The sequence below is a fragment of the Lycium barbarum genome, chromosome 3, assembly GCF_019175385.1.
Source record: "Lycium barbarum isolate Lr01 chromosome 3, ASM1917538v2, whole genome shotgun sequence".
NCBI lineage: Eukaryota > Viridiplantae > Streptophyta > Magnoliopsida > Solanales > Solanaceae > Lycium > Lycium barbarum.
The window spans coordinates 19,633,177-19,649,943 of record NC_083339.1 but is presented as its reverse complement, the minus strand read 5'-3'; positions in this window follow the sequence as shown (position 1 = coordinate 19,649,943).

Sequence of the window (16,767 nt, the reverse complement as noted above, 5' to 3'; positions counted from 1 at the left end):
GCAGGGAATATATCTTTTAATTCATTCATTGAATTACCAATAGCAGCAAGAAGAATAGCTAATATAGATAAGATGCATCTGCCTTGTTTCAGATTCAAAATTACATATACAAGGGAACCAGATTGAGTGTACAAGAGAACTGAAGAGAATGCAGCAATGAAGTTGCAAAATAAGGAGGATATAAAACACAAAGCAGGTAATGTAATCTGACAAAGGAGGAGAAAGCTGAATGCAAACAGGATTTGAAGGTTCAACAACACATTTTGGCAATCTGTAAATCTGATACTATGCAAACTCTATCTAATGTGTGGTATTAACTTGATGTTTAGGCTGTTGGAAGAGGTTGTATAGTGTTGGAAATTAATAAGGATTGTTGAACGCCACACTGGAGGAAGGATTTCATACTTTAATGATAGATAAAGAGCTGGCAAAACCTGAACTTGCCAACTTCAAGTTAGAAGAAGTCTTCTGTTGATTACTAATTTTATAACACCTGGTGAGAGCTTGGAGGTTGCTTGGGTGAAATCAAGCCACAACTTGGACATGTGATGATGTAGTTTAGGCTAGTCTTTTGCTGTTTATTCTGTTTTTTCACATTAAATGCAATTTTGGCCTTGGATTTGTTTGCTTTTTCTGTACAGATTTTGTTTATTAATAAAATACAACCAGCACAATGCTGATTGCTTTACTTAAAAAAAAAACACCATGGTCAATGATCTCTATTTGGGATATATTGCACATTCGCTCTAACAACGGTATCTCTCCATACACATCATTTGAAATACTAAATGAAACGACAATATAATTGTAGCGGGCGTTGGGAATTCTAAGTTTAACCGACTCGCACATACCTCATAAAAGGAGGGTGGTGTCCCGAGGAAGTACGATTGTGAATCGTACTGGGAAAGTGGGAAAAACCCGCCAACCACTTAATGATGCTCTAAATGATACATTTTAGAGTCGCCACCTAATTTTTAGAAAATTAGGAAAATCAGTTCGAAAAGGGTTCATTTAACCTATTATTTAAAAGAAACCTAATCTACCAAAGTCTCGATAAGGGTTCTGGTGATCCCCCGGGGAAGGTGTTAGGCACCCTGGTATTAAGGATCTGCTCAATTGTCGTTTATCTATGAGTTCTAATAGTTTACCTTATGATTATAAATTGTTTTAGACAAAAATTGCTTAAGTCTAGATTTTCGCAATAAAAGAGTGTCATTTACATGCAAGAAATACATTTTTTTAAGGAATCGTCGAAGAATAATTCTGCTCAAAATTGAGCGTGGGTGTCGGACTTGAACACCTAAGCTATTATCCGAAGGCTCTTAGCCTAAGTAGGACTCCACGTAAGTCCACCCGAAAAGATTTTGAAAAAAGAAGTATTTTAAGTTTATGAAAATAGTTTTAGACATATTATACTATATATATACCGTAATTGATTATACTAGTTTTTTTTAAACTATCAACTATATGCTATATTTAGCCAAATTTTAATCCATGTTTACACGAGTTTTATACATATTTACACAAGTTTCAAATGTCCAGAATCAGTCCATAAGTTTTAAACAGTCCAAAACAGTCCCGGGCAGTCTCAGTCCCCAAAGTTTCAATAATGTCAATTTAGTCCAGCAATCTTCCCAAATACAGTGTCTTAAGTCCGAAACAGTCTCAGTCGCATTTTTTATCCAATTTTACACAAGTTCGAATTTAGTTAAAAAAATCAACTTGGCAACTCTAAATTATGTGACAATCATATAAGGGTTCCAATAAATTGACTTTAAAAGCGCAAATATGAATTTAAATTGCATGAAGTAAAGAGTAAGGATTTTGGGCCGACCCAGCCCAAACGAAGGTACTATGCAAGTTTGTCCCTAAGTGCATACGTATGCTCCATTTTGCTCCGAATTGGTTCGACTCAATCCAGATGCGTTAGCTGGCCCCGTGGGGCCCACAAACGGGTTTGGGCGGACAAAGATACAAACTGGTATGCACAATATTAGTATACGCCCACACATTAAACTAAGTACAAAATTAAAAGGCTATAATAATTATTAAAATGCCAGAGATGAAGTACAATTTTTATTGGGCCAAACCCAGCAAACAACAAATAACTGATAATGGCCAGACACAACACCGACCCAAACAGCTCAGTCATGGGACCGTGTATAATCAGGCCCAAATGGTAAAAGCCCAAACTGCTCTCCCCTCTTTTTATTTTCTAAGCGTCAAGGCTTGGTATACATAGTATACCACAAATATACAAGCTGACTTTCCTCAAATTTTTCTTAGTATCAGAATTGGGATATACATGATACGCACCAATATACCATTAGATGTGAAAAGCAAAACCTTTCAAAAGGGCATACCCTCCACATATACTTGGTATACACTAAATATTCCATTAACCTTAACTCTAAAACATTATATTCAGGTCATATACGAGTTATATCCCACCCAGAAATTCCTAGAAAACAAATCAGGGATAGCCAAGGTCTTAACTCAACTTCTCAAACCAAAAGCTAGGATCTCCACTCAATTTTAATATCTTATGCAAGTCTTGAATCTAGGGTATTAATCACATAGCTAGTCAAAGTAAATCATATAGGATTGTATTAGCTTCATCCTGGAGGTTTAACTACAAAGGCAAACAGAGTCTAAAGAAATGTCAAGCAATGCAAGGATAAGTAAAGTAATGTGAAGCTAATGTCCAGTCATGCATAGGCAAGCAGAATAAGGTGCTATAACTGTCAACTAAGGCTGAAACAAACACCAAACCTGAGCAGGATAGCAATTCAAAAATGGCATGGACAAGCTGGGGTAGCACATCCAAATAGAGACAAAGAAATGCCCAGCCAAGGGATAAATAGGATGCACACGGTACATGATAGTCTCTTAGGTCCAAAATATTGGTCAATATGATCATATAAGTCACTACAAAGGGAGTTTGAGGTTAAATACTGGTATTAAGTCCTGTTGAAGGCTATGAGGTGCATGATATTCAAGTTAGGTTCAGAATATTACATCAAGATGTGATAAGGTAGGAGCAGAGTAGAGGGCAAGTATTTGGATCACAGAATTAACCAAGTGGAAGGTAAACAAGCAAGGAACAAACTCTACACTTAGGCTTTTTTTTTTCCAGTTCAGTACATCTTTTAGTCTTTGTCTTATGCTCGGCCTCTATGTAATTTACATTGTACAAGGTATCCAAAAACTATGACCAAGAACCAACTAGAAGAGCACAAATCATAATGACAGATCATAGTGTTCAAATGCAATCAAAAGTCCTCTAATTCTACTAATGCAAATCAAATGAGTCTTCAAATTCAAGTCTCAGGTGAAATTAATGATCCAAGAGATGGACTGAGGATTGGACAGATTAGGAGTTCATTTTTAAAAGCCAACAAAAGTAAAAATAGTGCTAGAAACCATTCTTTAGATTCATTCACTATTAACAGACCATCTCAGAAGCAGTAGAGGTCCAAAGTCATTTTTTAGGCTACTTTTGGCTTAAAGGTCTGAGTGTGGTCCCAAAAAATGGTTTAGGTTTAGCAAATTCATCCCCAGAACTACAAAAATAAACAAAAGCACAGATAGAAACTTAAATAGGATTCAGCAAATCACAACAGGGACAAAAAAAAGGCCTGATACTATCCTAGATCCAGTTCCATACATTCGACATAGCTCAGTTTCAAACAACCAAATAAGAGCAAAATACATAGGGCGGCAACCTCAGATCTTACAAGCAAAGGACAAAGGGAAGTATATCACAAAAGCAAGTATCACCCTTAATCTTTTAGAACAGCTTTTAATCCTTGTTTAGGTTATTTACACCTAGTCTACTACATGATCATATTAGGTAAAGAGAACCAAGTAAGCTATAACAATTCCAAGTGTGAATACAAATCATAAGTGATAAACCAGTCATGAACATTGCAGACAAGTAACCAACATGAGACAAGACCAATGATCTGTAAATCACAAGAAAATCAGAAGTGAAAGGAAAACTTCAGGTAGAAATAGTGACTGGTTTAAAAAAATTCAAAGAAAACTGAGACAAAAAGGGTTCATAGCACTTTCCTAGGTGCAGGAGATAATTCAGCAAACAAAACTTAATTCCAACAAATCAACAAAGGCCAAGTTGCTAATATAACAAGGAGGTTAAGTGCAAACAGGATCACCTAAGTATGTTTCAGCTTCTAAAATCCATTTTTTAGTCTTCAAGTGATTACACCAACAAGAAGGGACAACATGGCTATAGTTGATCATGACACAATGAGAGTTTGAAACACATAGGGTAATTAGCTTAGTCACTTAGCAGAGAGAGCAACATGTCAATCATAGAAGGCAATGACATTCAGGAATCACAAGACACTAATCTTCTTCCTATCCCTCTCATTCCCAATCTTAAACAAAAGACATAATTTTCCTATAAACCTTCACTTTTACCCTTTCACAGCCAATTTCTAGGAGAAAACAACACATATAATGCTTCTAGATTACAAGTCAACTAGTGAGCAGGTTATGATTCTCATAAAAATCAATTTTAAAGCATCTCAACTATCATTAATTTATTGCAGTCAAAGAGATTTAGAAAAAACCACTTTCACATTGTTTAGAGTTACATAGATTCAGGTGAAACCAGTAATCACAAAGACATAGACATCACACTTAAAGCATTTCACATTGTTTAGAGTTACATAGATTCAGGTGAAACCAGTAATCACAAAGACATAGACATCACACTTAAAGCATTTTTCAAAGGCACAGAGTTAACTACAAAGGATTTGTAGCCTACTCTTCAAACCTTTAAAACCAAACAAAGGTTTTGTTTTACACTTTCAGAGATTGAACATGCCAATTTTTATTTAGTTTTAGTCTTAACAAGAGAAAAGTGTAACTGTACATTAGTCTTAAAGGTAAAGCAACACTTAGATCAATATAATGAGTAGTAATAGTCTCAAACCAAACCATAAGTCACAGAAAATACAAAGAAATAGCAGGATCTTAGGTTCAAATGCATTTTTAGGTCATTACTGGTTAGAGCAAGATTCTAGACACATAATCAACCTTGACTTATGCATATTTAGGAAAAAGATCTTTACACAGAGTTTTAAGAGTCTAAGTTACATTTAAACAATCTAAACAAGCATAACACTACATCATATAACCATTTAAACATTAGTTATGCAAAGGACAGAATTTAAACAAGATTAAAAACCATTATACTTCAATAAAACAGTAAACAAATGCATAACAAAGTAATAATAGAGCAAATGAAGGTAAAGAAACAAGAGAATACCTTTTTAGAGGACAACCCAAAGATCAAAGTGCGGAATTGGAATCAAAACTTCAAACACCAACACTTAACACCTTAATGACAAGCCCTTTCTTCTTCAAAATTTATGTATTCTCCATACATAAAGTAGATAGTAGTATATATATTGTGGTTTTTCAGTAAAAGGTATATCTAGTATATCAATGGTATGTTTGTATATATGTATTGTAATATATATATATATATATATATATATATATTATGGGTTTTCAGTAAAAGGTATATCTAGTACATCAATGGTATGTTCGTATATATGTATTGTATTTTGTAGGCTAGAACACTTAGTTGTTTTCAACTTAGGAATTTTTTCAGAAAAAAGAGAGATCACCCCTTTCCAGCAGTCATATGGCCTGCTATATATAGTAATCAAATAGGGTTTAGGGGTAAAAATGGGAGACAAACAATTATCCAAACCCAAATTCCCCCCAAATCTTCCCCATATTCAAAAAAAAAAAAATCGAAATTCCCTTAAAGGACTAGATTCTTCCTTCAGCATTGTACTACCTTATCCTATATTCAACAAAAATCAGATAATCCAACGGGTAGTACTAAAATTTACACACAAAAATATTCAATAAATCCCCAAATACTAGGATAGTGCAGTGAGTCATACAAGCAACCAAAATTAGTACAAAGCAACGTTCACATAGTACATTAAAAGATAAAATCCCCGCAAAATTCCCTAACCGATTCGAGTATTTTGGGATTTCCCCCTTTAATTATCTCCATTTGTGTGTCATGGTGCCAAGATAACAGCAGGCTCAAAGGCCCCTGTCCATGGCCCCCATGACACGGAGAAAATAAGAGTAAATTCCCAAATTAGGATTTCGAATTGAACATGAAAACGTGATTAAAACTTAGAAATAAACCTGCCATTAGTGTTAGGAAGACAAGGGGAGAAAAACCCCTCAAGAATTTGCTCGAAAGAAGCTATGAAATGGCCACGACGAAGATCGCAAAACCTCAATCCCTAAATCGCCATTGAAGGGGTTAGAGTTGGAGAGGAATAAGCAGACGAGAAAAATGGGACCGAAGTTGCTCATTTGCAACTTTGGTCCCTTATCAAATATATACCCACCCCACCCCACCCCTACCCTCCCCCCACCCCTCGCTTTTAAATTTTTAAACAAGTTTAAAAAATCCCCCTTGTGCACACGTTAAATAAAAATACACAATTTCAAGAAACTATGTATTGGCATAAAACTAACACGTAAGTTCGTATATATATAAAAAAAATGAAGTTTATAATACGTTGTTTTAAACTACGAGCTTCGATATGAGCCCAATATTGACATAGTTCCGAGCAATATTTAAAAATGCGGTCAAGAGTGTCGTAATTCATACGTTGTTTAAATTAACAATTTTCCCGAGCTAGACGGAACGGAATGTGAATGTTCTTTTTTAAATTAAATTTGTAAAAGCAAATAACTCGTAATTTCTTGTAATTGTTAATTTTATATAAAATATGTAATTATTAGTGCTCAGGTAATAAAATCATATGACGTTGTAATAGCCGTGCAATAATATTTTGAAAACAAATAAACGCTATCATTTAATTGTGCGAAATAAATGCGATGCGTATGCATAAGGTGGTAAAAATGATGAAACGCAGATTATGATAATACTGGTAATAATAATAATAACAAATAATAATAATAATAATAATAATAATAATAATAATGGTAGTAGTGACGGTAGTAAAAGATAATGACAGGATAGTGAAATGCCGGTATTAATAAAAGCTAATAATTATAGTGAAAAAATGCAAATAATTATTTTTTAAAGTTGCCAAAATATTGGAAGCGAAAAAAAAAGGTATTTTCGGAGGAAAGGTGGGACAAAATTGGGTGTCAACAACTTGTCCCTCTTTGCCCGGTAATGATGAAAGAATTTTCGGGCAAAGACGTTGACTTAGTAGCCTATTTTGTCCCGGCTAAAGGATTTTGGAGGACTACGGGTAAAGAAAATATTTAGAGGATTACGGCCGAACTCCGGTCTTCGAGTTGCCGACATATCTCGGGCTGCATGAGAATCAGGCCGTGTGTAGTTCTGGGATGACTACGACCCCTATGAATAACAAATCCCGATTGGTGCGAATATTTGCAAAATATTGTTCCAGTGTCGAATTATGATGACACTGGGTATTATGGTAGAACTCGAAAATTCTGCTGGAATGCGAGCGGGATATTTGGAGTTGGAGCCGAGTGTTCGAGGGAGATCTTTGACCCTTGTCGGGAAGTCTACTTATCCTTCCCAACACATTGCCCCAGTTCGCTGCCGAAGAAATAGTTCCACGTTGCGCCAAAGCTCCTGCGAAACTTTAAACTAGATAAAAATAGTCAGTAAAAATAAATATCGAAATAAAGCGATGTAAAATACCCATAAAAACTGCAATGATTAAAATGACAGCCTTTGCTGAGGCTAATGAAAATGAGGTTCTAGGCCGATGATTCATGAGAATGATGCCTATTTGGCGATGATTAATGAGGCCTTAAACCGGATGGGCTATTTAAGCCCGAATGATTTATGAGAAATGAGGCTTTCTAAGTCGGCATAATGCGGTGTGTTTGCAGGGCATTTGAAAATAATAACGTAATGGATGTGCGGTGTGTCTGTGAGCATACGCAGGACATTTGAAAAATAATAAAGCAATGGAGGTGCGGTGCATTTGCGAGCATTCACAAGGCATTTGAAGGTAATAAAGCAATGCAGGTGCGGTGCAGTGCGTCTGCGAGCATACGCAGGGCATTTAAAAACAATAAAGCAATGTAGGTGCGGTGCGGTGCGTCTGCGAGCATTCGCAAGGCATTTGACAGTAATAATGCAATGCATATGTGATGCGAGGCATTTGAAAGCAATAACGAATGTGCAGTACGAGGAATTTAAAGCGATAGTGCATATGCAGTGCGGGGTATTTAAAGAAATAGTGCATATGCAGTGCGGGGTATTCAAAGCAATAGTGCATATGCAGTGCGGGGTATTTAAAGCAATAGTGCATATGCAGTGCGTTTGAGAGCACTTATGCAAAGCATTTGAAAGCAATAATCATTTGTAAGACTTCCAGCATTAATTTGTTGCAAATCTCGAAAATTATTGATACCCGAGAGGCATAATTGTTATAAGAAAACTCAAACCGTTCGACGCGCAATCCTTGCGAGGATGTAAACATTACATATCTGAGCTTCCGCAATTTAGAAATCTGCATCCAAAGAAAATTTGTAATTTTTGGGGGGAGGTTGATTCGCGTTGACTTTGAAGATCTGGCTCTTGGCGCTTCATGCTTCCAACTTTGTTTGGACTTGTAAACTCCGTCTATTTCTAAGTCTTGGCTAACTGGGGCTGTGATATATTGTGAAACAAAGCGAGCGTCCTTTCTCCAAAGTCTTCCTTTTTCCTGATGACTCTGTTGGCCATATACTCTTTCATGTTTCTCGATGTCGCTTGCGATGATGCCCTTAAAAATTGTCCCAGTTACTGGCATAGGAGGGTGACATTTTGTGATGATGCCCCTTAAAATTTGTCCCAGTTTCTGGCACAGAAAGATGTGGAACTTTTAAAATGACGAGACCGAGCCTTATATAGGCCGCCTGGGAATCAGGTCAAGCGTAGTTCAAATTACAAAGCAGAATAAGATTGAGATAGAAGACGGTGCTCGGCCTTATGCAGAGGCATCAAGAGGGTGGTGCTCAGCCCATGCAACAGATAGAAGGCGGTGCTCAGCCTTATGCAGAAACATCAAGAGGGCGGTGCTCAGCCCATTGCAACAGATAGAAGGCGATGCTCAGCCTTATGCGGAAACATCAAGAGGGCGGTGCTCAGCCCATGCAACATATAGAAGGCGGTGCTCAGCCTTATGCAGAACATCAAGAGGGCGGTGCTCAGCCCATGCAAAATATAGAAGGCGGTGCTCAGCCTCATGCAGAAACATCAAGAGGGCGGTGCTCAGCCCATGCAACATATAGAAGGCAGTGCTCAGCCTTATGCAGAAGCATCAAGAGGGCGGTGCTCAGCCCATGCAACAGATAGAAGGCGGTGCTCAGCCTTATGCAGCAACATCAAGAGGGCGGTGCTCAGCCCATGCAACAAATAGAAGGCGGTGCTCAGCCTTATGCGGAAACATCAAGAGGGCGGTGCTCAGCCCATACCACAGATAGAAAGGCGGTGCTCAGCCTTTTGCAGAAATTCCAAAGGGGCGGTGCACAGCCCATGCAACATATAAAAGGCGGTGCTCAGCCTTATGCAAGAATTTCAAGAGGGCGGTGCTCAGCCCATGCCTTATGACGAGACTTCAAGAGGGCGGTGCTCAGCCCATGCAACATATAAAAGGCAGACGAGCCCAAAATGTCCTATTAAAGGCGGACTAGCCTAAAATGTTCAATTAAGCCTAATATGTCCAATTAAAGGCGGACGAGCCTATAATGTCCTATTAAAGGCGGACGAGCCTAATATGTCTTATTAAAGGCGGACGAGCCTAAAATGTCCTATTAAAGGCGGACGAGCCTAAAATGTTCTATTAAAGGCGGACTAGCCTAAAATGTCCTATTAAAGGCGGACGAGCCTAAAATGTCCTATTAAAGGCGGACTAGCCTAAATGCGGTGTTTGCTTTATGATTACTAAAATTGGTGCGAAGCGAAAAGCTTGATGTGATGCTTGATTTGTAGTAGCGAGCATTCATATGTGGTGAGACGAGCTTGCGACAATAAATAATCATAATGCTGTGCCAATGATTAGGGACCTTTTAACCTGCCAAAATTTACATCTGAAAAGGTTCCTGCACTCAAAGAGGTTTGTGATTTTCAAATTTAATCCGTATTAAGTTGTCTTTGCCCTTTGCTTTATCTGAATCTTGCAATTGCCGACTTGACACTATGCGATATATTTCAAGAATAGCTAAAATATGCCCCTGCGTTACTCAAAGAAAATTTGTTAGTGTAAAATAAAATGGTTGCCTTGCATTGATACTGAAGCTTTGGCATTGAATCTGCATTTCTCGTGGTGACGGCATTTCAACAATCTGGTGACGCTAATATATTGCTCGGGATTTCGATTCATGCTCTTGTCGAATAATGATAAGCAATTTGCAAAGCTGACCCAATGTTGCTTTATGGGGAAAACAGATTTTTTCACTATATTAAGACCGTGTCCAAGAATGGACTGCCTACTTATTCCGAAGGAATCAGGTCAAAAGTAGTTCATAATTACAAGCAGAAATAAAATTGAGATTTTCTAATAATGCGACCGAGGCCCATGTAGGCTGCCTACGTATCCCACAGCGGGAATCAGGTCAGGCGTAGTTCATGTTACAGGCGAAGTAAGGTTGAGATTTTCTAATAATGTGACCGAGGCCTATGCGGGCCGCCTACGTATCCCACCATGGGAATCAGGTCAGGCGTAGTTCATGAGCTTTAGCAAAATTACGAGAAAGAAAGTTGATCATAGGGCGGGTGGATGGAGAATGCTAATGACAGTAGATCCTTTTAACCATCCTATTTAGTTCCATGCTTCCTTTTCAAATGTCTCGGTGCCAATCTTGATGGATCACCGGCAACAATAATTGCATTTGCAACTGGAGGGCCATCATTGTCGCACAATTTATTTTGTTGCACGCTTATCTTATCCTTTTCAATCATGTTCTGGATCTTATGCTTAAGTGCTGGGCAATTTTCTGTGTCATGACCTGGAAAATTAGAGTGGTAAGCACAACTCTTGGACCAATCAAAATCTGGCGGTAGGCTTTTAGGGATCCATCCTTTCTTTGGCTTCAGGAGTCCCTTGGCTTTCATTCTCTCAAATATGCTAGTTAATGACTCTCCAAGAGGAGTAAAAGTGCGAAATTTTACGTGTTCTGACTGTCGTAAGCTAGACTGTGCTTGATCAGGTTGATATTGAAAACCTCTTTGATGAAGAGATATATGATCACGCGAAACTTGATAGTTCTGTCGTGATTGCGGCTGATATGTAGACCTGACAGCTGAGTCGGTTTCTCTGTTTTTGCCTTGCAAGTTGTTGAATGTCTCAGCTTGAAAAGTTGCTTGTACTGATGAAGTGTCAACAATTCTTCCTGTTCGAACGCCCGCTTCTACTTGCTTTCCAACTTGAATTAGATCGAAAAAGTCACGTAACCGCGCACATAACAACTTTTCATAATATATGCCCTTTTGCATTTAGATGAAAGTTGAAATCAATTCATTCTCGGGCAATGGAGGGCGTATTTTTGAAGCTTCCAATCTCCATCGGATGGCATATTCCTGAAAAGACTCATGTGGCATTCTTTCTATCTCACGCATATCATAAAGATTTGGACTAACCCCGATGTTAAACTTGAATTGTTCTACAAAGTCGCGGGCCATGTCCTCCCATGTGTGCCATTTGCGAAAATCTTGTTCTGTGTACCAATCTAATGCTAACCCTGATAGGCTCTGAATGAACAATTTCGTTCGTATGGCTTCATTTTGTCCAATTCCCATTAATCTGCTACAATAGTCCTTCAAGTGCGCAACAGGATTTCCTCTGCCATTGAAGGTGTTGAATTTTGTCACTTTGAATCCTGGCGGCAACTCAACATTTGGAAGCATACACAAGCTTTCATATCTTAAACTTTGGACATTTCTTGCCCGCATCTCTTCTTCGACAATTATCCTTAAATTGTGAAGCTCTCTATCCGAGTCATCCCAATTGATTGCATTCGTTTCATTTCTCAATCTCTTGTATGGGCATACCGCTAGCTGATTTTGCTGGTTTTCTTTGAAGGGTGCTGCAAGTGCAGGCTTTTGGACATTAGGCATCAACGTGACTTGCAAAGCTTCTGGTTTAATAGAGTATCTTGGCGGTATATATGTAGGAGCTGGGTGAGGAGAAATAGTGAAGGAAATGTTCTGGGTTGAGCTGGAAGCTGAAGTTGTGTTAGGAAGAAGGCTGAAGGTATTACCTAAATTGACCAAAATGCTTCTTTGAACCACATTCTTTTTGCTATCATCATTTTGTTCTCGCACCAACCCCATGCCAGTGTTGAATGATTCAAATCTCTTTGCCATTTTAGTCCCGTTCTTAATGCAGATGCGCAGCCAAAACAATGTTCAATGCTAGGCAACCTCTAAAGAATGCAAGAAAACTAAGTCGTAGCACGAGCGGAGGAGAACGACTTATTAGCTAGTAGGCTCTAACGCTTGAGCAAAAAAGCTGACTTATTCGAACACTAAAGATTGGCTCTAACTTGATTTTTATCCTTTGCTAACTCCCGCGTATTTCAAAACTTTTTGCCCCTGAATCATTCATATCGCTGGATGCTCGTGCTTTTGATCTTGTGTAGTACGGATGGTCTGCTAGTTCGCAGTCAACACGAATCAACTTTTGGGGGAATAATCAAAAGAAAATAAAACCTTTCAAAGATGAAGAAAACTGCGTTAGTATAGTGCGAATGATTGCTGATTAAAATAATGCGGACATTGAGCAAACAACGTTGAAAGAAACACATATTGCATAGCAAACAAAGCACGTATTGCATAGCAAACAAATCACATAGCAAAAAGGAGATATAGCAAACACAGCGCGACCTATTATGCGAGGGACCTCTTTTGCGCCAGAGGTAGGCCTAACGCAGATTTGAAGGATAAAATATGCAATTATATGTCATCCCAATGTGCTATTAATTGAAGGCCCCAAAACATACAATGTTTAAATTCCGATGCAAAAGAAATTATTACAATTGCTACTTGACTTTCATAAGCTAATTAAAATGAGGAAGGTCCTTCGTCGCTCCTGAACTTCTGGATTGATTGACCAATCTTTTGGCGATTCTGGACAAGGTATGACATAGCAGGAAGTCATCCTATTTTGATGCCTTCTTTGATACCAGTTTCTTCTTTCTGGGCTAGAAGTGTATCTAATTCTTGCATGCTTTGCTCGTAACTAAGTGTCTGCTGCTCGTAGTGTACTGACTCATGGCTGCGTGCGTTCACAAATGGTTAGTTTTACTTAAATAGCACATGGTCCACATAATACACATGTTTATCCTTCAAATCAATGCACATAACGTGATAATCGTCGCTTGGGGTCGTAGACCCACTCGGACATTTGGAAGAGGTTGACTAATGGACTTAATACACCTTGGGTATTAAGCCTCCTAGGTTCGTGCATGTCCTTAAAAGGGTTTTGGGTTAGCTCTATCTTAGGCTGACTAGGAGTTGTTTTCCTATGACACGAGGCTCCCCCCCAAGCGGACAACTTGGGAGTGGAAAGTCCATGGCCGTCGACTACACCGCCGATCGACTAAATCCACTAGACCAATCCAACTAAAGGGGTAATTTAGTAGTGCACGGGCGCGAACCGTGAAGCCGCTTTAAGTGTGTGAATATGTGTGAGTTTTCCAGGAGTGGAAGAAATATGAACGGAATGCCAATTTAATAAAAGAAAAAACATATATATTACATAGCAAAGGCAAATAATGCATAAAACAATAATAAAGACATTTAAAAGCATATAAGGCAAAAATAAAGAAAACAAATAAACAAAACACCCAACAAAATATTAATTAACCTAAGTCTGTTATGGTTAGAACCTAAAGTCCCCAGCGGAGTCGCCAAGCTGTTATACCCCATTTTAAACGGGTTGAAGCGGAGTACAACATATTGGAGATTCCTAAATTGCTTTATTTTAAGGAGTCGCCACCTAATTGATTTTAAGGTGAATTAGGGCACCTAATTTATTAACTAAGGTAAAGCTAACTAAACCTTCGTTAACAGTCTGCTTAATCAGTGTAATTCTAGGTAAGGGTTCTATATTATTCCAAAGGGAAGGGATTAGGCATCCTTTAGAATCCGTTAACTACGGTTATCCGACCAAACTTAGGTTAATTAATTAATGCTAAATAAGATGCCTGAAATTTTAAGAAAGGGGGGGCTAAGAAATGTTGCTAAGGTTTTTAAGAAAAATATAAGAATGTTGCTTAAGATAGGATTTAGAGAAAATATAATAATTTGCATAAGAGAAGATTTTTAAATGCCATTTAAAATAAAACTTATAAAAGTTGCTAAGGCTTTAAATAAAAATGCTATTTAGAATGAGATTTGTAGAAAATATAATAATTTGCATAAAAGGAAACTTCAAATGCCATTTAGAATAAACTTATAAATGTTGCAAAGACTTTAGATAATAATGCTATTTAAAATAAGATTTGCATAAAATATATAAGTAGAAGAAAACGCGGGTTTGTGCAGTGTTTTAATAAATACTTGAAACAAACTAACGATGAGGTACTAATTGACTTTGCATTTTTGGAAGTATAAACAAAATTATGTTTTTATTAACTACATTCGGCTAAAAGTATGCATAATTTGGATGACCTTAAAAGATCTTTACAAAATATTCTTTAGTTCTTTTCCTTAAACTAACTACCCATTCCTAAACTAAACCTACTAATTCATCAGGATTTATCTAAACTAAAAAAAAAAAATAGTTAGTTGCATAATACAAATTAATGTGCACAAAAATAAAATGAAAGGGAAAATGATATCAAATGGGCCAGCCCACTTTTGAGGGACTGCTGCTGCTGTTGGGCTTTTAGCCCAATAATTTCATTGTATTGCTGTGGGTTATTGCTGCTATATGGGTTGGCACGGGAATGACTCAATAATAATACGTTGGGCTTTGGCCCAACTCCTAATGCGGGAGAAGAACGAGTCTCTCAGACTCATATGCGGTAGTCATGCATAAAAAACGAAAGGAAAAGGATTAGCATACGATAAAGGACTAAGACACAAATAAAGAAACTAAGTACACAATTTGAATTAGCACATAACACAACAATAGGATAATTAGAGAAAAATGTTCAAGCCCTAATGAGACAATGATAAAGAAACAACTGAAGCTCATGTGGTTTGTTTCATATTACTGAATAACCTAGATACCAAGCAAAACAGTCAAATAAAATAAAATAATAATTAAAAATAGGGGGGGCAGGCCAATTAAAATGATAACAGTCACGAGAATGAGACAGGCCCAAAAACACGTCGGAAATACAAAAGAAAACAGTGAAGTAGGCCCAAAACAATAGGGCAGCTCCAGTTTCCCAGAATGAATAACTTATATATGTATTATGTATATCCGAGTATATTTCGCGTATACACATTCATATACATACTTCAACGAGATATACTTTGCAAAATATGCAGAATTCTAACAGAGATGCGTGCTGGTACTAGAATATACGCAAGACTTAACTAACACATATTTCACTCATTCATTCGAAAAGACTCCAAGGAGACAAGAACAGAGGGAGTATCGAATTCCAAAAGCCAAACTGGGCCAAATAAAAAAAAACACAACGAGGGGAGCATACTGGACAGAGCATAGTCACAACATTCATTCCGAACGACTTCAAGATACTTCGAAACTACAGCAACTACCCCCACTGCCTGCATCTTAAGACGCTGGCACCACACAAAGAAAATACGAACTGAATAGCAATCCCCCTATATTTTCTCAAATTTTATCCTCAGCATAGTTTAACCCAATTCATGACAATAAAGCAAACATTGTGTTGAACCCTCTTTTTTTTTTCAAACTTCAAAAGGAGATACACGTACGCACAACATGGGCAGAAAGCAAACATCAAACTGGGTTCTGTTAGAGCCAATTGACTCAAATTATTCACTGCTAAAGGGTGTGGACATTTGGAAAATTACAACAGGGTGTGCCAAAATTCAGTCTAACAAATCAGCCTTTGGTTATGCGGATTAGACTAATGGGAAAGGGGATGGCGAAGCATGAAGATGGACCAGTCATACTATGATAATTACCCTAATCTTAGGGGGGCAGTTTTGGACAGCATCATCTCACTTAGAGCACATAGCATATTCCAGAGATCATACAAAGCAAAGAGAGAGGATTTTAAATAATGGACTAACAAATACCAAAATTTTAGATTTTGAACAAAAACAGCTGAAAAACAAATTGAAAAAAAAATGTATTTAGCATGTTCATGTAGCACTTTAAGGGTAACAACTATATGCCAAAATGTTGAATAGATTCAGATTCACAGAAAGAGACATAAGGGCATATAACCCAAACATATCGACACTTAGGTAGCCAACAAAGATAGACCAAACACATACAAGCTCGGAAAAGGAAAGATAACCACTAGAGCAGCGGGCAAGTTAAAACAGAGAAGTGACATTATAACAAATGCTTAATAATGAGATCATGAGCATTTAGTATAATCAATTGGATATGTATAAGCAGGGAAACTAAACAAGACAAGACTAAGTATCATGTTTTATAAGCCTTAAATAACCTTCAGTGAAGACAACATCTTTTCAGTATCATACAATGCATTTAGGACAATCATATAGGTGTTTCAGAGAAAAGAAAGACATGTATAGGCATAGGGACAGGACAAGACTGGACGTGAAAGAGCCTTATCTATGTTCAAATTCAA